Source organism: Alligator sinensis, unplaced genomic scaffold (genome assembly GCF_000455745.1).
Source record: "Alligator sinensis unplaced genomic scaffold, ASM45574v1 scaffold970_1, whole genome shotgun sequence".
NCBI classification, from domain to species: Eukaryota; Metazoa; Chordata; order Crocodylia; family Alligatoridae; genus Alligator; species Alligator sinensis.
The window spans coordinates 420,680-441,357 of record NW_005842094.1 but is presented as its reverse complement, the minus strand read 5'-3'; the positions used below and the strand labels follow the sequence as shown (position 1 = coordinate 441,357).

Below are 20,678 nucleotides of genomic sequence, written 5' to 3'. Positions count from 1 at the left end.
GGAATGAATAAATAACGTCTCCCAACCAGAACCTGGACTGCCATTTCGGTTCTTAGCGAGCTCCACGTAGCAAGTTGAGCAGACAGGCTGCAGGCAGGACACTCTGATATAGTTTTCATTATTTTTAAATCATTCCTCTAAGAGCTTTTTATTTGTGGATAATGGCAACACGGGGTGAATAGAGAGTGTAGGTGATAATCTGCAATAGGAACATGGTGGTGGCACTTCTCCCCACTTGGTTCTGCTGGTCTCCCTAAGCTGTGAGCATAACTGAGCTGGTGGGGAATTTTTCTCGGGAATGCTTTGCAAGAGAAAATGGGGTGTTTTTGGAAAATACATCATATTCCACACAAACATGTCAATGTTGCTAAAAAAAAGCTTTGATTTTTCTTTTGAGAAAACTGAAAAGGCTGCACTGCAGCATCCCTCCAGGGTGGAGAACTCAGTTTCACCATCGGCTTAGCAGGGAAAAGCTAAATCAAGGCTTGCCTTGCAGGCACGGCACACAGCGGAAGCCCTGCTGCTGGGCAGAGGAGAGGCACAGAGGCCAAGAACCGCAGCTCTCTCGCTGCCTGGAGGGATGAGCATCCCAGGGAGGCAGGGGCCAGTTCGCGCTGGCTTAAAACAGACAACCGGCTTCCTGCAGGTCATTGGCTCGGTCCATGGCTCTACCAAAACAGGCAGGGTCCAGCTGTTCACACACGAGGCTTAAATGGGAATTAAGTCAAATTAGTTGGGATTCTGCTGAGGCACAGTGCTAACTTGAATAATTCACAGGTATTTATCTGTGCCACTGAACTTGATGGCATGGAAGGTCTGGATTTGGTGTAGCCCCAAATGCTCTGGTGTGAGTCAAAATGGTTATCTGTTTTTAGCCTCAGTGTCCTGGAAGGCTCCTGCTAACGTTATCATCTAGCTGCAGCGAGGAAGTGGAAGTGGTAAGGAGCTTCCAGGCAGGTGTCTGGCAGGCTGAAAAATTCTCGCTTCTCCTGAAATGGGATTTTTTTTTTCTGGGTTCAGTCTCACTGTAGGCAGCAATAGCAAAAAAGCTGTTACTGTATGATAACTTTCAGGTGTCGCGTTCATTTGCCAACATGAAATGAGTCGGTGGCCTTAGTTCATGAGCAACATCCAGATTTAAATAGTATTTATAGTCTTAGCAGAGAAGATCCAGCTACATCCAGAACCAAATGCTGTGCTTTGGTTCGGACACTTCTGTGGTTCCAAAATGACTTTTTTGGGCTAGTGCACCATGCTCATAATACACTGCATGCATGTGTCCTACAGAACTCGTAGTAGAGATGATCTCTTTTATCAGACCAACAAGATTTTTGCAAAAACATTTCTTTAATGGCAAGCTTTCGAGCACAAGCACCTATCATCAGACATTAGAGAAAAGATTGTAAAAGTTCCCCTGGGTAGAAAGTTCATTTTTCATAGGATACCTGACACATGAAAAATATTGAATTTTAGCCAATATTTTAATGAAATCTTCATATTTTCCCAAGCAGGAAGCAACTGTGACCACCTGAAACCCAAGATCCTGCTCCTGCCTTTGCTTCAAGGTCATTTGCATCAGCACAGATCCTCACAGGAGGCTTCGTACTAGCTATGAACCGACTGCCCCAAGGAGTTTTCCATCTATTGACTCCTCTGTGAAATCCTATGAAATATGAACTTGCATTTCTGCCCAGGAGGACTTTTATAATCTTTTCTCCAATGCCTGATGAGAGGTGTTTGTGCCCGAAAGCTTGCAATTTAAAGAATTTTTTTTTTTGGCAAAAATCTTGTTGGTCTAATAAAAGATATCATCTCTACTACGAGTCCTGATTGCCTGTGTCCTACAGGAGGAATTTATCATAAGACTAAGAACCCGTATTGTAAGGCGCCAGAGTCTGTTCAGAGATAAGTGCGTGCATTTAGTGCAAGAGACTCGTCAACCAATTACAATGGAGTTATTCCTTACTTTACACCAGTGAAAATGAGAGCAGGACCAGGCATGGATCTCTACAGAATATATCGAAGAGCTCAAGTTAAATTTTTAACACAGCAAATCTTTCTCAGCTTGATGGGCTTTCCCCTACCCCTCCATTTTTTTTAATATCTAAGTGATTTGGGAACCTATTTCCTATTTTTAAAGTTGTTTGGGTTTTTGTCTCCTTGAAAGTCACCAGGACATAGACTCCTACGTTGCTTAGCTGCTTTTGAATATTTGCCTACTGACACTACATAAAATTAAGTCTTTTTTTTTTGTTTGGTTGGGGTTTTTTGCAGAAGTACTTATCCAGTAATTATGGCATCATGACGAGGAGGGAGTGATGTGTATGTGATTTACCTGACTCATCGTGCAAATTGAATGGGTTGCAAAAAACAAGTGAGCACAACAAAGTGCTGTTTAAGGTTAAGCTTTAAACTGGGACTCTCGAGAACGGTAGATAAAAAATAACGCATGTTCTTATTATAACACTTGGCAAACATAGTTGCCATGGGAACTTTGCATCCCATAGCTTCCAAATCGACCCAGTCCTGCTTCCAGTGAAGTCAATGGAAGTTTTTGTCATTGTCTTCAGTGGGAGCAAGATTGCCTTTCTTACAGAAATAACAATTTGGGACATGACTGATAAAAGTGCTGGAGAAGTTAAAGACAAACGAAAAGAAAAAAGCTGCGTGTGTTTAAGCAATAGATCAATGTAACCACTGGCTAATTAATAGCATTAGAAAATCCATGCCAAAAGTAGGGTCTTAGTGGGGAATAAAAGCCACCATATGCCATTTGTGCCTTCCAGGGGGATGCTGTGTTTATGCCATTGATTTTACATAAGAGATCTGGATGTCAGATCGAACCATGAGCCGTTCTCCAGGGAATGCACAGCAATGCTGTGGTCACTGTGAAGAAATGCTGTTTCTCCACTCGCATTTCACCACAGGAAGAAAGCGATGAGGAGAAATCCTCCTGAGCTAGGAAGAGGAGAGAAACGCACAGGCTTGCAATAAAGGAAGCAGCTAGCCCCCTCCAGCCTATTCAAGTGTGACCGTGGAGCAACAAATCAGGAGGCACTCGCATTCCCACAAGATCAAACTCAGCTTTTAGGTAGTGACAAGCCCCGTGATGCAAATCAGAAACCAAATGAGTTCGCCGTAATCCTCAGCATCACTGCCTACGGGAATCCAGGGAAAAGAGGGGCTCCAGCCAAAATGTTCAGATCCCAGAATTTCCTAGAGTTTTGTGCCTGCTTGATTCTGATTTGTTCCGGTTTGGAGCATTATCAGGAGAGGAAAGATCTGTGAAGTCTGGAGTTGACCTTGGGTTTCTTTTGGAGCCAAAGGTGTTGTGAATGCAGGGCAGAGCAGGCTGGTCGTTCTCTCTGCTTCGTTATTCCGTGGCTATTGCGCAGAATTTCTTTTCCGGGAAAGCTGAGGCATAAATGGGAATACATTCTTGCTTCCATGGCTGTGGTTCAATTGACCATCAAATGCAGGGGCTGTGATGGGAGGACACTAGCTGAGCTTTGGTTTTGTCTGGGGTTGGGGGCCTTTTTTTATTTTTTGCTTTGCCTTGCTCAAGGGAGGAGAGTCTTCCACCTTGCTGGCAGTCCCGAGTTACTGGAGTAGTTCTTCTCACCCTTCTGAGATGTCAAGTAGCACATGCCTCTGGGAAGATTTTTGCTTCTTTACTATAAATGTCTCTTCTGGCCCAATTTAAAGAACAGCTGTGAGAGCAAGCCTGCCAAAACACGTTTGCTTCTGTGAGCAGAGTCACCTAGGTTGGGTGGGTAAATGTCCCATTTGTTTATGCAAATGTCTGCTTTGCAAATGCACCTGATGCAGTTCACTTGTGAAAAGTTTGCCCTATGCAAATAAACTGTGCTGCATCCCTACGCCCTTTTCGGTCTCATGCCCTTGACGCACTTGGCCTTGGGATGACCTCTCCTGCCTCTGTTCCCAGGCTATCCGGGACAAGGGTAGGAGGAGAGCATTTCATATGAAGGTTGATTGACTTGGCAGACTCACAGGAAAGTAGGACTGGAAGGGGACCTTAAGGGGCCACATCTAGTCCAGCCCACTGCTCAAGGCAGAAGCATCCTCGACTGAACCAGTTCCAGTCCCTGACTCTCAAACTGCTGTCCACAGACACCATTTGCTGGCGGTTTCTGGAAAGGTGGCTGGCCAAGTAGTGTTCACTCCTTGTTTCCAGCTGCTAAATAGCATTAAAAGAGAGCCACAAAGACCTGTTTTCTGTTCATTACTTTCCCTCAAAGACGGCTGCTGTGGCTGCCATGGGGAGGTTTTGTGTTCACACAGATGACTGGAAGGCCCTCGTGGTCAGCAAAGGGAGGGGAGATGGCCCATGCAGTGGTCATGCAGTCCCCAGTGGGAGGGGAGATGCCCAAGCGATCGTCTCGGTTAAGACAATGTCTGCAGTGTACATGTTTAAGGAATCCTGATTAGGCCGTAACACAGGGTCACCCTGGAAGTCAATGGCAGGACTCATATGAAGCCGGTCCAGGGTATCTTCTCTTCCGGTCATTTCAACCTCTGCCTAGCCAAGTCTTGGTGTAGCTTCAGGCACCCTACAGTTGCTGACAATGGGGGAATAGGATATTCCCTGGGGAGGTGCTATTCCACTCCTCAGGCAGCTCCAGTTATTTCTGTTGGCCGAGGAAATCATTTATTCTGGTTCCTGCAGTTCTTGATGAAGTTTGCAATGTCGGGCCCCCAGCCTTCAGCAGCAACAGCCAAGAAAGAACGGCTGAGTGTTGGTTTGCTAGTTTGTGGCCTCAGGCAAACCTGAAGTCATTACTAGTCCACTCACTGTGCTAATGACTTTTTTTTACTGGATGTATAATTTAATATATGGTAACTTTCATGCCTAATTATGCCCTTCAAAGCTTCTCTTGAAGGATTTTTTTTTTAGATACATTTATTTAAAATGTATAGCTTTGCCTGCCTGTAACACCAAGTTATTTTTATTTAGATGTACTCCTGCAGATACACATATTCGCTGTTTCATTCTGTTCATTGCTTTTCTTCAAGTGCTTGAAAAATAACTACTGGAGATCAATTCCTGCCATTTTATACAATGGCAACACTTCACATCTCAGTGAGTCTAGCCACATCTTTTGAGATGAGGTTTAAAACCAAGTATTGATCAATTAGAAGCATTATTCCATGACACTTTTCATGAAGCGACTACTTTTATAATCCTAGCATATCAGCCACATTATGGTTTGGATTAGTATGTTTTACCTACCTAAACATCCCCCTGCAAATGTAGGTTGGGTGTTACAGTCTACGTGTTATACTCTTAACTGGTGTGCAGTGTTGCTAAGAGCTGGCCGCAGACTATTATGCTTGACCCTGAAGGCTAATGCATTCCAGTAGTAATGGGTATGACTCCTATGGGTGGGATTTTCAAACACGCTTAGCATTGGCTTACTTTGTTCCCTCTGAAGCCACTGGAAGTTCAAGCACTAACTTCAGTGGGAGTATAGTCTGGACTATGAGGACTGCCTCTGAAAATCCCTCCTGTATTTTGGACGCAGTGCTGGGACCATGACTACATGGTAGATCTACATGCCAGGCAGAAGAGCCCATCCATGTGTGCTTCACTGGTCTGTGTGGGCTACTTCCTAAACCAGAAGCAGTCTGCATTAGTCTGCATGGCATCATAAGCAGACTAATTAGCTTGAGGCAGGTCCTTACCACTCAGGGATACTAATTAGTTCACCTGAAGTGCTGAATGGACACATCAGCCTTGCTTCCTCATCAGAAGTCTACGTAGAGCAGCATGGTGTGCTTGGATACAGGAATTTACTGTATAGGAAGCACTGGGGTGAAAGGTTGTGCATGTGGGATGCCTTCCCTTAAATCCCAAATCCATTGCTCTTGCAGTGAAAGCATATTACAGCACTGTCCTGATCATTTCTTAAACAAGGCAGCAGACTGAGATTGCTGATAGAAAGGAAGTTCGGTTTTCCCTATGTGAGCTCTGCTCCCTACTTCATGGAGATTAGCATTTTCCCTATATTGTTTTCAATTCCAAAGAGCAAACAAAGGCTAATCTCCTGCTTGAATACACTGACACTGTATTGATCCACTAATAGGATCGCCAGAGTTTTGACTTAACGAGCCCTGGAAGAGGATAATCCTGTTTGTTCGGCCATCCAGAACTCCAGTGTTCTGAGATAATCTGAGTGCTGCCAGGAGGAGACATGAGGTGCCACAGGCTGCAACTCATTTGTGCTCTCATTTGTCTTGAGATCATCTGGTGTGATGACCCTCCTAGCCTGCTGGGATTCACTCATCTGATGACGGCCGCCCATGGCACAGGAACCAAGGAAACCAGCTCAATCCTATTACAGCATCTGTCTTAACACAAGCCGCTTAGAAACATCTGCAAGACACTTCGTACAGTTGCACCCAGATGTTGCAAAATGATCACAGCTCTCTGGAGAAAATCCTTCTTGTTCTTTTCAGGCCAGATTTTACAAAGGCAGATAATCAGGACATGACTAGTTAAGCATCCAACCAACAGGCCTGATCTTCAGATACTCTGATTAGATAGATTGGTTTTAATGTGACATCAGGTATTTGCAGACAGATTGGATCTTTACATTGCACAGTTGCTCCTGCCTCCTTTTGATAATCACGTCCTTGAAAGTATTTTATCTGGTGATTTTGTTTGCTTTGAAATGGGGTCTCATAAAGTCTCTTGAGAGAAAGTAGGTTATTTAGATTTCGAAAGATTTTCTTTTATCTGCTCATGCAGTCATTAAGATTTGACACCTCCTATTATACCCTAATCACTTTGCATTTGCTGGATAAGGTTACAGGGACAGGTAGTATACTCCATTTTATTTAATCTCTCTCGTCATGCTTATTTAACAGTTTCCATTGCAGAAATTGTTGGTAACATTAACTCTTGCAACTGAGATGCACTCTGTGGATTAACTTCAAATAACCGTGTTGGGCTGAGAGTTATATCTGATCATCTCTGAACCATCATACTTCACAATGACAGGTTTATAGCGCTTGCCAGGCTGGTAGTAATGAGTGCGTGGTAAGCCCTTTAAGCAGAGAACTGCAGCTAAACACAAAGAAACTCCTCACTATGGTGATAGTGGCAAATATTGAACATATGTCCGATGTTTCAAGGGCTCAATACGATGCCTTCTTTCATTAATATTTTACGAGATACTAACTTTATTTAACCTTCCAAACATGAATGGGGAAGAGAATCCATGGGACAGCATGAAACTATACACACTTTATAAGTACTAGTTTTGGGGGCTTGGTCTAAGGATAAAAAGGCGATGTTTCATTCCCTGACTACTGGAGGGTTGTTCCAGGTCTTGTCCATGGCCTTTGGGGCTCTCTTATCTCTTTCATATGCCCTGTTAAAGAAATGGGCTTTGTAAAGTGTGAATTCCCCTCAGGTTTCTTCTCCCTGGTTTCATCCAGGGTGGTACTGTATGGCTGAACTTGTCTTGAAGACTCCTGGCAACATCTTCTACAAAGGGCAGTCTAGTGTAATCAAGTGCCATGGTGGATTCTTTACTAGGGCTAGCAGAAAGAAAAGGTGCCAGCAGTCTAGTATAATGGCTTGCAGAAAATAAGCAATAGAAGATAAGCATAATAGCTCTTAACGTGGCTCATAGGGGCAGTGCAAGAGAGGGGGGATGATCCCACCAGCAGATCCCACTAGAGTTTAACCTTGCCATTGGTACTTACCATGGGGATCCATGCACGTTGTCCTGCTCTAATGCCAACCTGCTGCACAGGTGTCGCAAGGGCACAGGCAACCTCACTGTTTGGCATGTGATGGATTGGGGGCAGGTCTAATTCATGGCATGCCTGTTGAAAAGGTTGGCTCCACGACTCCAGTGGTTATCCCGATTTGGCTTCCCTTGATCATCCACTCTATCAAGGTGCTGTCTCCAGCTTACTGCGAGAGCTGCTTGACTGTTCACTGCTGGTAGGAGAACACAGTGCTCTGATGAGTTGCTGCTTCTAGACTATCAAACACCCCTATTCGAAAAGTATTTGCACACAAATAATCACTCATTCAGTATTATCAGTGCTGCTGGATGTCCAAATGACCACGGCAACAAGCCATCCTCTAACACCTCCACATGAAACAGGCCAAGACACTGCACCCCATCCACTTAGGAACAGCCCTGGCCATGCATTCATTTGGGAGTTTCACACAGTGTTATGACAAGTCATTATTTCTAGAAGTGAAGGCACTTGTTCTTAGAAAACTTCACTTGGTACAAATTGCACTGGCCAACCTACTTGGCAACATTGGTCATGTGAGCCTGTAATTTTGGTGTGCTGTTCCCTGTACTGGTTTCTGTAGTATCCATTCTGTGTCCTCTGGCCTAATACTGTTCCTTGCTCCCTGAGAAATCGCTTCTTCATATATTATCCCGACTTTTTAGAATGCCCACGTTCTATCCAAACTATAACATGAATACCCACTAGGGGTGACCAGAGCTTTCCCAGGCGGTGGACTTAGACTACAGAACTTGCTATCACTAGAAATAAGATGAACCATATTACCTTTTCTCAGTAACTTCTTCATACAAATATATAACATATTTCTCCTGTACCCTCAAAAGGGAGACATTATTGTTATTCCTACCTATGTAGGAATAGATCTTTCACTGCAATGCCTGAATTCTGTATAAAATAAATAGCAAAAGTGAAATCTCTGGCCCTGTTCCACTTTTAAATAATTTAAACAGGCTCCAACTTTACCATGTAAATAACTAGAGAGATAACCTTTAGGGAAGGTTGGCTGTGAAATAAGCAGGGATAACTCTGATGAATAAGCAGTTGCAGACCAAATAGCGGCAACACCACCAGGATGTGGTAAGGACAGCAGATGGCAATGCTTTCCCTCCTAAAAAGCCACATATATCCTTTGACAGTGCTGTGATATGTCGAGTATGGTTGCCACTATAAATATGCCCAGCCCCCAGCCATGGGTCTACAAGTCCTCAACGGCGGGGCAAGTGGAAGAAGATGTTATAATCTCAATGGCTAAAAGGCAGATGAAGGCTGCAGCAGAATGAGATCTCCCATTGTCTTGGTCTCCCTGCCATTGCATCAAGGTCCTGTTCTGTCAAGAGCCGTGTGGAAGCTGATGTGCAGCAGCTTCTCCATGACAAAAAGTCATGCACAGGTGTCTTCATTAAAACAGCTCTTCCAGCATATTCCCCAAGCCCTTTGGTGGCCAGCTAATGGCAATGGGATCAGGATTGTGAGGTCTGGAAGCTCCTAATCAGGAACTGGTATGAAAACAGCAGTTACAAGAAGGTCATCTAGCACTTGGATGAAACAGAAGTGCAATTCAACCCATGATCTAAGAATTGGCACCTGAGTGACTATGGCATCCTCCATGCCTGGGATTGCAAATATGTCTGCATCACCTAAACCAGAGGTTGTCAACCAGAGGTATGCATACCCCTGGAGGTACTTGAACTGGTCCTACAGGATATGCGCAGGCAGGCAGGGACGGAGTGCTGCCACCTCCCAGGAGCAGGGCTGGGGTGAGGCGAGGGTCGTGGCACCCCTCTGCAGGGTGGGGAAGCTCACATGCGGTGGTTGCCACCGCCACACATCAGCTGGTGAGTTTTCCTGCCCCACCCTGGTTCTGCTCCTGGGGGATAGCAGTGCTCTGTTCCACCTGCCTGCATGCCCTCCTCGCCTCCCTGCTCCGTGTCCGGCCATGCTCAGTGTCCGGCCACTGGAGGTACTTAGACTAAAAAAAAGGTTGAAAACCCCTGACCTAAGCTATGCTAGGAGCTGATGACTGCTGGACTGATCACCAACTCATCCACACGGTTATGTCTCTCAGATTGGCTCCCAAACAATGGCTGCAGCAGAAGCAATGCTGATGGAAGATCAACGTTGAAGGACTTGAGGACCCATGCAAGTGAGATGTCTTCCATCAGTGCTTCAAAGATAAATTGGTGAATTCTGATCAACAGCAATGGGAGAATGTCAGCAGCATGTGAGATGCCCTCAAGACCACTGTCATCAGCCCTTATGAAGAGACACTTGGATTCTCTATCAGGTAACATCAAAACTGATTTGATGAGAATGACCGGGAGATTCAAGAGTTGATTGATCACAAGTGCAAGTCTTTTATGCTTGGCAAAATGACACCAACTCCAAGCAAAAGAAATGGATTCTCCAACCAGCCAAGGCAGAGGTCCAAAGGAGGACCTGCGATATGAAGAATGAATGGTGAGAAGACAAGGCTAAGGATATTCAACATCTCACTGACATCCACAATATGTATGGTTTCATCAGTGCCAACAATGCCGTCTGTTGTCTGAGCACTCAGGGACCAACTCCCTTGAGACCTCCAGACCGCAGTTGGAGTACTGCGTGCAATTGTGGGCGCCGCACTTCAAGAGGGATGCGGATAACCTGGAGAGGGTCCAGAGAAGGGCCACTCGTATGGTTAAGGGCCTACAGACCAAGCCTTATGAGGAGGAGAGAAACTGGACCTTTTCAGCCTCCTCAAGAGAAGGTTGAGAGGCGACCTTGTGGCTGCCTATAAGTTCATCACGGGGGCACAGAAGGGAATTGGTGAGTATTTATTCACCAAGGCACCCCCGGGGGTTACAAGAAATAATGGCCACAAGCTAGCAGAGAGCAGATTTAGATTGGACATTAGGAAAAACTTCTTCACAGTTCGAGTGGCCAAAATCTGGAATGGGCTCCCAAGGGAGGTGGTGCTCTCCCCTACCCTGGGGGTCTTCAAGAGGAGGTTAGATGAGTATCTAGCTGGGGTCATCTAGACCCAGCAATCTTTCCTGCTTATGCAGGGGGTCAGACTCGATGATCTATTGAGGTCCCTTCCGACCCTAACATCTATGAATCTATGGAGGAGACCTGATCAAGGAAAGGGGAGCCATCACTGCCTGTTGGAAGGAGCATTTTGAAGACCTTCTCAATCAAGACTGTGTTCTCGATGAGAGTGTTCTCAACACCATCCTGCAACACCCAGTCAGAGATGATCTTAGCATCCCCCCAACCTTTGATGAGATGAGGAAAGCCATCAAGAAGTTGAAGAACAACAAGGCATCTGGAGCAGATGACATCCCAGAGAAATCTTCAAGCAGTGGGGAGAGGAGCTCACATCACAGCTTCATGCCATCGTCTTAAGGATCTGGAATGATGAGGAAACCCCAGACAATCTCAGGGATGCCACGATTGTGACAAATCTTCAAGAAAGGAGACAAGTCTGACTGTGGAAACTACAGAGGGATCGCCTTGCTGTCCACCACAGGAAAGATCATTACAAGAACCCTCCTGAACCGTCTCCTTTCGCTTGCTGAAAAGCTCCTCCCAGAATTTCAGTGTGGGTTTAGGACATCGAGAAGCACAACTGACATGATCTTCACAGCTCACCAACTGGAGAAGAAATGCCAGGAACAACACAAACCTCTCTACAGGGCCTTCTTTGACCTCATGAAAGCTTTCAACTCTGTCAGTCAAGAAGCGTTGTGTAGCATCCTTCTGAAGTACAGATGTCCACTGAAATTTGTCACCATTCTCTGCCTGCTCCGTGATGGCATGCGAGAGGTAGTTCTTAGTAATGGATCTATCACAAATCCCTTTGAGGTTAAAAAGGGAGTTAAGCAGGGCTGCATCATCACTCCTACACTGTTTTCAATATTCCTCGCAACAATACTACATCTGACCACCAACAAGCTTCCAGCCAGAGTGGAGCTAAACTACTGAATGGTTTAACTTCAGCTGACTCAGAGCCAAAACCAAAACCACACTGCACTCAATCATTGAGCTCCAGTATACCGATGATGCTGTAGTGTGTGTTCACTCAGAAACAGACCTTCAAGCAGTTCTTGACATCTTTACCAAGGCATACAAGAAAATGTGACTGATGCTTAACATTCAGAAGACCAACAGGCTCCTAATGAACAGTCCCCAGCTCCGGTAATCCAGACCCATGGTGAGACTCTGGAGAATGCTAAATATTTCCCATACCTCAGAAACCATCTCTCGCAGAAGGCTGACATTGATGAAGAAATGCAACATCGCCTCAACTGTGAAAGTGCAGCCTTTGGACTCCTGAATAAATGGGTGTTCAAAGATTGCCACATCAGATCCAAAACCAAGCTCATGGTTTACCAAGCAGTCATGATCTTCACCTTGCTGTACAGAGCTGAGACATGGACAATGTACAGGAGACATCTAAAGTTGTTGGAGAAAGACCAACAATGCTGCCTGTGGAAGATCCTCCAAATCCAGTGGGAAGACAGATGCACCAGTGTTAGTGTCCTCCTGCAAGCAAACACCATGAGTATTGAGGTGATAGTCAACTTCGCTGGGCTGGCCATGTCATCCAGTTGTCTGACTCCAGACTACCAAAGCAAGTTTTATTCTCCCAGCTCAGCCAAGGCATATGCTCAAGAGGGCAGAGAAAGCACTTCAGGGATGTCCTCAAGGCCAACTTAAAAAAATGCAACATTGATGTCAGCTCATGGGAGACTATCACCCAGGACTGCCCAAATGGAGGAAGAGTCTGTTGTAGGGAACTCAATACTTTGAAACCTCACAACAATAACATGAAATGGAAAAAGCAGGAGTGGCAGAAACAGCATGTTGCAAACCAAATCAAGAACTCAGCGCCACCCACCCCATGTGGAAAAACATGTCTGAGCTGCAGTCAATCCCAGAGAGGCCTCATCAGCCATCTTTGAACACACAGATAAGACCATTATGGAAGACAATCATCCTTGACGGAGAAGTATGGCCGAAGAAGAGACGATCACAATTGAAAATGCATTTTATTCCCATTTGCTACCTCCTGTTTGTTTCTATTTCTTTCCATTTGGACAGTGGACCAGTCAATTTCACTATTTTCAATTTCTGGTAATTTTTTCTCAAGTAAGAGCACTGCAAAATTTGGCTTACAAATGGGACAAGAGCACAGTGTTTAAATAACCAATCTTTCCATCCAAGTTTGTTTAACTGTCCTGGAAGCTTTTCTATTAGCTATAGCTTTTTTATTTATTGGTTTATTTTGTTAAAAACCTATATTCCCTGTGAGTACTCATCATCTTGATTTCATGCAAGTTGTGATTTATTTGTTACTTAAGATAGTGATTTTTTTAACTTAAGATTCCCATTATTAAGAAAAGAATGACTATAGTGCAAGCATGTATGGGCCAGAAGGTCCCTCCTCAGGGACAGCAAGAAACGATCACAAAAGATCTCTTTCCTGATTAGCCATGCCCAGCTTGTGAACTGCTATTGGTGGAATTTGCTCCTCCCTATTTTTACAGCCTTGGAATAAGGCAAGGTTTAAAAACTGTATCTTCCGCAGGGCAGTTACATAGAGCAGCTGGCTGCATAAGTGATCTCATCCACTCGCACAAGTGGTTTAATGTTGGTCAAAGTTCAAATCAATCAAAAGGTCAAGCTTGTTTAAGGGCTATTATCAGAGCAGCAAATGATAAGAGAGCTGACAGCTCTGGAAACAGGCTCCCAGCCGCTGAATCGGAGCCAGCTCCACTGCAGGAAGAGCTGCAAATAACTCAGATATTTGCGTGCTGGAAACCAGTGATGAGAGAAAACCCTGGGCCAATTCTTCTCCCACTGAAGTCAATGGAATGAGGGGGGAATTATGACTAAATCCAATAAGAGAACGTGGCCCGGGTGGAAACACTTGTAGTGCAATCCCTTCCCGAGAGAGATCACTTGCTCCTAACAGAGTGAAATCCAGCTGTCACATAAAAATCCAGATGTCATGCCATCTGTTTGAGGCTTCCTAGGAGTCTGAGACACATGTGCGAGTACTTCCTTGTTGGGGCAGATTTTCACTGAGAAGCAGCGACAGGAAGGTGCCATGCTGGTGGTTAAATTCACCAGCAGAATAGCAGCCTCCCACCAAAGCCACACCACATCTCTGGTGTTGAGTTGCTTCATACAGAATTAATTATGTGAGTAAAGTCTGAAAAGTTTCTGGCAAATGAAGGCAGTAGCACTGGTAACTGAGTCAGCTTGAAAGCATGGGGAAGACTGGGAGCATGCACTGCATCTTCGCTGTGCAGTACTAGTGCATCAGGGTATGTCAGCTGAATGAATAAGGTGGGCCAGACACAGCACGGTGAGGCCCAAAGCACTAATGCAATATGACTCTAGCCTGAAGGAGTCACGCAACCAACTTGCAGATTGGGACATGAGTTTTTTCTGTGCTCCATGCTGGGATCTTTTTAGCTGCTCACAGATGTTTCAGCCCTTAGGGTCACTTTTTCTAGTTCTTCTGTGCAACAATCAGACCTAGAAATGTCTTTTGGCAATGCAAGCTGAGGGGTCTCATGGCGGCACCAAGCCCCAAGAGCTGGGACTGATACAGCACGTCCACCACCCCACAACTCACAAACTGGCAGTGTTGCAAGTTGTGCGTGGAAAAGTGGGGCCACAGGCTGCATTCTGACTTGCTCCTCAAGCTGAATGGCTTTCAGGCTAGGGACAGACATTACACATAAACCAGCTTAAGTGATCAGAAACTGGTTTAAACCTGTAACAGAACAGACATTCGGTGCACAGAAACCATTTTCAAAATGACTGAAACCGGTTTGAAATAGATCTGGTTGGATGTAGTATCCGACTTAAGTGATTTGGCCCAAACCGGTTTATGAAATGTCTGGCCCAGACCTAGGGGAGAGAGGAGAAGCCAGTTTCTGAGCCCCTCCCAGGCGTGCAGGCTTCCCTTCGGTGCACTTACATAGATGGGAAAATAGGCTGTAGAGAGAAGTTAATTCCCCCAACCGCCCTGGAGGCAACTATTTGGAGATTAACTCTAAAGTTTATACTAGCCTGTTCTCCTCAGAGGAAATGGCTCTAAAAAAAATGAGGGAGAGAGCAGACTTCTTCACAGCCTGGTTGAGATGTTTGAGAAATGAGGAGAAATACTGGGGAAGTTAGAAGTGGTATCACTATGAAAGCCACACTTTCGTGTGTTTGCGATGGATGAAATTTTGATGGAGGGCAGTATTCTCAAAGGGCTTTACGACGTGTTAGACCTGTGGCCTATTTGGGCAGAATCCTCTGTTCTTTACACAGCGGTGATGCTCTCTGCTTTGCCTTCCCTATAAATCAGTTGTTCCCAATTTGTCCAGGGCCAGACTGTGAAGTCCTGACTCTCAGCCAGATTCTGCCACTTCTTCTGTCAAGCAAAGTGATCTTTATTGTGAGGAAGGGCAGTAGACTCCTGCTGCTCACTCAAAGCCCTTTACTTTGCCTGGGGACTGGGTACCAAGTTGCTCCCTGCAGAGCCAGCCTGCTGCGAGCCACAAGAGGGAATGGGCAGGAAGGAGTTGAGACTAAAGATTCCCAGTCCCGTGAGCGACGTGCTGCAGACTGGACCTCCATCGCCTTCTGGGCAGCTTGCCCTCCTCCTTCGGAGTGTCTTTTCAGGAGCAGTGTCCTTGCCTGCCCCTGCGCATTATGCTTCATGGTACCGTCTACTCCTTTGTGCTGAGCTCTGCAAAGGCGCAGACTCTCCGATTTACCGCAGTTCCAGGCAGTGAACACTCTCCTGCCTCCTCCTCTGCTTCCTGCTTCTCAAAGGGTATGTCTTTACAGCATCCTCTGCACGCTACTACTCCAGACTATTCAGCTTACAGAAAACCATGTAACTTAAATCCGTTCCGCCTTGGGCTATTTGAATATCTGTACCTAGCCAGAGAGCTCAACGGTGGCAGCAGAGGGGAACCCTTGGGGTAGCTTCTCTGCCTCTGTTTCTGGTTTGAGCAAGAGTATGGGAGTGGGATGAGGCTCTCAAGAGCAGGGGAAAGCAAGCTGAAAGTGTCCTGTGCTAGGATGCTGCATGCAGAGGATGATCTCTGAAGAGCAACTGCATGTTAAAGTGCCTGGTATGGTCCAAGCAGTTGCAATGCAACCAGGGAGGAAACCATCTCTTTAGAAAGTCTCTCTCTTTCTCTCTCATTACTAGCAGTCTTACTGGCCTCAGATCTTTGGTACAGTCGAGCTGGGCTCAGCACAAGAACTGGCAAGAGCCTTCTGGGACATGGGCGCTGCTCAGCTTTGTGTTTGATTGCACGCAGCTGGATCCACTGAGCAGAGAATCTGGTTTTCTCAGACCCAAATCATGAGCTGCGTCCTTTAAAACCACTCAGTTTGAATACACGCAGCATTCTTCTCACATGGCAAAATTGGTAGTTGCCAAGTGCCTCCTAAATAGAGCCCTTTAGTCAGAGGTTAAATCTGTGGCCAGTCACTGGTAAGAATTTGTGTTGCTCTTAAAAACCTCCCTGGTTTCCTTCAGCTTCTTCCACTGATTAAATTCTCCCATGAAAGCTTTATGGTCTGGGGAAGTCTTGATACCCACGCTCTGCTCCAGCTTCAGTCCTTCATCTACTGATTAATGTTTTTTATGATTAAGTGTTGGAAGAGCTCTGCACCTCCCTGTGGCATGGATTGCATCTGCCTGGCAGCAATAAAGGCCTGGTGCAGTTAATAAACTCCACAGTGTTGAGTTTTAGTGACTGTTGGGCAGAGCTATCATGTCTGGCTTCTCATCTAAACCTTCCCGGAGGGGAGAGGTGTTGGTTTGGGGACAACTCTCGACTCAGAGTATAGATGTTCCTGGGAGTTCAGGATTGAGCAGGGTTGTGCAGATACCTTCATCAAGTAGCTCCTCAGCCCTCCCGCAAAGAATCCTTCCGGCCCTAGCACTGGTTGTCTTAACTAGTGCAGGATCATGTCCTAAGTTAATGCAGGCAGCTCATTTTGGAAGGAGATTAGTGATGGATGCTTTAGAAATGCTTAGAGATAAACTAGAACCAAATAGCTTAATAAGTGCATGAAACTCTTGCAGAAGAGGTTGCTGCTGTTGTTTACACGCACCTCTCTGATAATACAGGTCATGGCTTAGGGCAGTGATTCTCAGCAAGGGTGTTGCACCCTGGGGTGCCTTGGGATCCTTGCAAGCGTGCCAGGGGTGGCACGCCATGTCAGCACTGTTTGGTATACCAGCACATTTCACAAAAACAGCCTAGAGATTTCAATCAGGAATTCACTGAATTAATAGCATTCTGACCTGTTGTCATCATTTCTTAGCTCTTTGCAAAAGAAGAATTGTTCGGTTGTTTTTCTGTAGCCAAAGGAAAACAGTGAAAACTAAGAACTGGCATTTTCCAAAGTTATCTTGAGTCTAATGAGGTGTCTGGAGCCTAAACAGGTTGAGAACCACTGGCTTAGGAGGATGGGGTCCATGGGAAAGTGTGCTGCCTCCCTTATTTTTCTGACCATGGAGGTCAGAAAGCTTCCTGGTGCAGCATTTCTGTGCACTGGTGTTAGCTTCTGCACACCCACATGACAAGTCTGAAGCTAAGAAAAAAGCAATTTGTTATTGCTGACTCAGTCCAATAATCATTGCTAACGCCAGGACCGGTCAAGAGAAATGCTTGCTGCTTCATGCTTCTAGCTTCTGTTTTCTTTCCTTTCTGACAGGGCAGGCCCAGGACAGAATCATGAGATCGGTTTTTAGTACTCACAAAATAACCCGTACGTCAGAGGAGGAAGGCCAAACCATCTGATGCTGAAGCGCCATGTCTTTTTCCATGTCTGATGCTGAAGCGCCATGACCATTTCCTTGCCAATACACAAAATGAATTTGATAGCCTCAGTCTATCCCTGGGCTAACGCTGGTTCCCCAGCTGCCTTGATTAGCAATACATTCTTGTCAGAGAAAGAGCACTGCAACTAAAATGCCCCAGAGTATGGTATGATGCTTGAAACTCCTGACCGTAGTTAGATAACACCAACTGGACGTGCAGTGCCCTAAATACCCTATCAGCTTGTCATTTGGCTATCATCACAAAACACATGGAGTGATGCCCCTCACTTGTAGCTAACTATAGAGCAGCCAGACCCTTTAAAGAATGCAGCAATCTCTACATTTGGGACACCTGATTGCTCCACTTGAAAGTGTTAGACTTAAAGCATGATTACCACGGTTATTAAGAAGGATAAATATACATTCTCTCCTTTATACATGAAGAACATATTTATTCTACAGAATAAAAAAAAAAAAGGAGGTTGATTTGTGTTTCAAGACCTCTGAAGACTAACTTAAATCATAATAATAAACAATCATATTTAGCATAGTGGTAATTAGTAGTTCAGAACTGCAGACCAAGTAAGAAAGGAGCCTTACTGGGAATGCAGCTTTATGATTAATACATGCTATATATCCTGCTGTTAATCAGCTGATGGGATTCTGCATAGAAATCAATGCCAGAATATGGCCTTTATGTCCGACTAATGGGAAAACATGCTGGTAATTTCAGCTGTGTTGTTTGCAGGATATTACAATCGGGGATCGCACAAGTCCTGGCACAGTAAGTAAATGTCAGGCACTTTCCCCATCTTTTACTGAGTGTACAAATTGTGCCTATTCATAAACCAGAAAGTGTTAGATTTACCACTTCAAACCTGTGGGCATTAAAAGGACCTGGTGCATCTGTTTCAGATAACTGGTTTATGTAAGCTTCAGTTTTTTGTGTCTATTCAGGATCTCTTTCCTTCCAGAAAAGGTGTCAGAGGATTTGCTTCTTAGAATATTTAGCTAATTTATCCCGCTGGAAACTCTCTCTCAAATCCCAGCCTGGAAAAGAGAGGAATTGCACGTGATATACAGCTGTTTTCAGGGTCAAATGACATATGCTGCTAGCCCAGGGCTTCTTTGGCCAGTCCCCAGGCACCTCACTAGTAGATAGCCCATATTTACCAGGGTAAATCTAGCTCCTGAGCCCTCCCCTTCTGCCTTTGGCAAGGGATGGAGACGTCCCTGTGCATGTTGAGAAACCCCAGGCAAATATAAACTACAAGTGCAATAGGCTTCTTAGACACAGGAGCTTGTTTTGAGAGGATTGATCTGGGTTTACACGAAAGATGTCTTTTTCTTTTGCTTTCCTTTATAAACTTTGCAAAGAACTAGGCAGAAAAATAGAGGACAATTTCAGTGACAACCTAGATTTATAGATTTTAAAGCTTGAAAAGACCTAGCCTGATCACTGGCATGAATAAATTCTGCAGATCCTCTTGCACAGAGCCCAATCCCTTTGGTACGTTGAAAAAATCATCCTTTTCATCAAAAAGAACTGAAAGGTGACATTTTATGCCCATGTGCAATACTGCAGGGAGCTGTAACATGCACGCCCCAAATAATTCTCATTATCCTCTGATTGCTGTTAGCAAGAAGCCTGTTACACTTTGTCGCCAATTTAGGCTTCTTTTAAAGGGTAGGGTTAAAGGGGTAACCCTTCTTTTAAAGGATAGGTCACAAGTAGGATGTAGTGTGACAGCTACCCAATCTGCTTGTTTAGTTAGTATAATGTATTCCTTGACCTCATCAGCCTCCAGGAGAAGTTGAGACAATCTGAATGGTGAACTGTAAAGGAACTTTATTGCAAAACTGAGCCTGTGCTGTTGAGGGTTTTTGGGTTTGGTTTTTGTTTTTTAAAATATTTGCTGTATTATGAGGTGTCAAGGCAAAGGCCTACCAGAGCCTAACAGCAGGTCAGGATTGGCACACCGGTGCCACACAAGGGAGGGATGCAGCTAGCACCACATCCAGCTGCCTTTGACTCCCCAGATCATCACCATCGTTGTTGCCAGTCCCCTCTCTTCCATATGATCTCCACCATCTCTTCTCTGTCGTCTTCTACCGTCTTCCTGTAGTACGAGTACACCTCACTCAGTCCCACTTTGATGCAGCCCTTGATTGCATTTGTGCGTCTGTTCATGAGCAGGTTCCTGGTCTTCCACAGGGAGTTCCTGAAGCAGGAGATGAACTGGTCGAAGCGTGCTGCCGGGGTCCTTTGCTGCTTGGTCAAGTGTCCGTACAGAACTGCCTCTCTGGTCAAGGTCTGGACCTCTGTCACCATCAGGAGGAGTATGGTTTGTCTCCTCCACACCTCCTTGGCATACAGGCAGTGCCAGAGTAGGATGATGACAATGATAGAGATGGAGACAATGATGAAGACCAGTACAATGACTAATGAAAGGATTGTGGAAACAGGAGGGGGAGTTGGGGGGGTGAAGGGAGGACACTAAGGTGCTTCTTTGCATAATTGTAATGGTGACAGGTGCATGGACACACAGGAGTGTGGGTATATAGCTGTGTGGTGCAGTCATTGTAACAGGAATGAGAATGATGTAAGTGTAAAGCTGTTTTTTGGACTGTCAAGTGAACCATATTGGTCACAAGACAAGTTGGTAGAGGTATAGATATATATTTATTTCTATATATATAGAATTAAATATTTTGGGGGAAAAAAGCCTGAACAGCCAGATAGTCCTATCTACAGCTGAGTATAATGGAGGCAGCCTTCAGCATGAGCCTCAAACCAGAGTGAGGTTTGAGCTTGGATGTTCTAGACCCATAATCTCTATACATAAGATAGAAACAAAAGAGGAAGAGGGCACAAACCCCTAATTCAGTTTCCCTTTTCAGGTCTCTTCTAAGTAGGTGACAAAAGTCTGGATTGTAAAATAGTCAAGTCAAGCCACCTGTTTCCCTTGTGGGTATCTTGCCACACAGATGAAGAAGGTGATGAGTAAGCAGAGAGGAAATAATTATTAGTATTACTTATTTGCATTGCTAT

The 20,678-nt window shown here is 45.1% G+C and overlaps 1 long non-coding RNA gene across 1 annotated transcript in view; it reads right to left on the bottom strand.

Moving 5' to 3' along the window:
- Nucleotides 1–1,799: 1,799 nt before the first annotated feature.
- The window catches only part of LOC102376870, a 40,086-nt gene continuing 21,207 nt past the window's right edge, over nucleotides 1,800–20,678 (bottom strand). The window contains exons 4-5 of the long non-coding RNA XR_323886.3: nucleotides 7,732–7,972; nucleotides 1,800–7,563 (exon numbers count right to left, since the gene is read on the bottom strand). This is a non-coding gene — a long non-coding RNA (uncharacterized LOC102376870). The remainder of the gene's footprint in view (nucleotides 7,564–7,731; nucleotides 7,973–20,678) is intronic.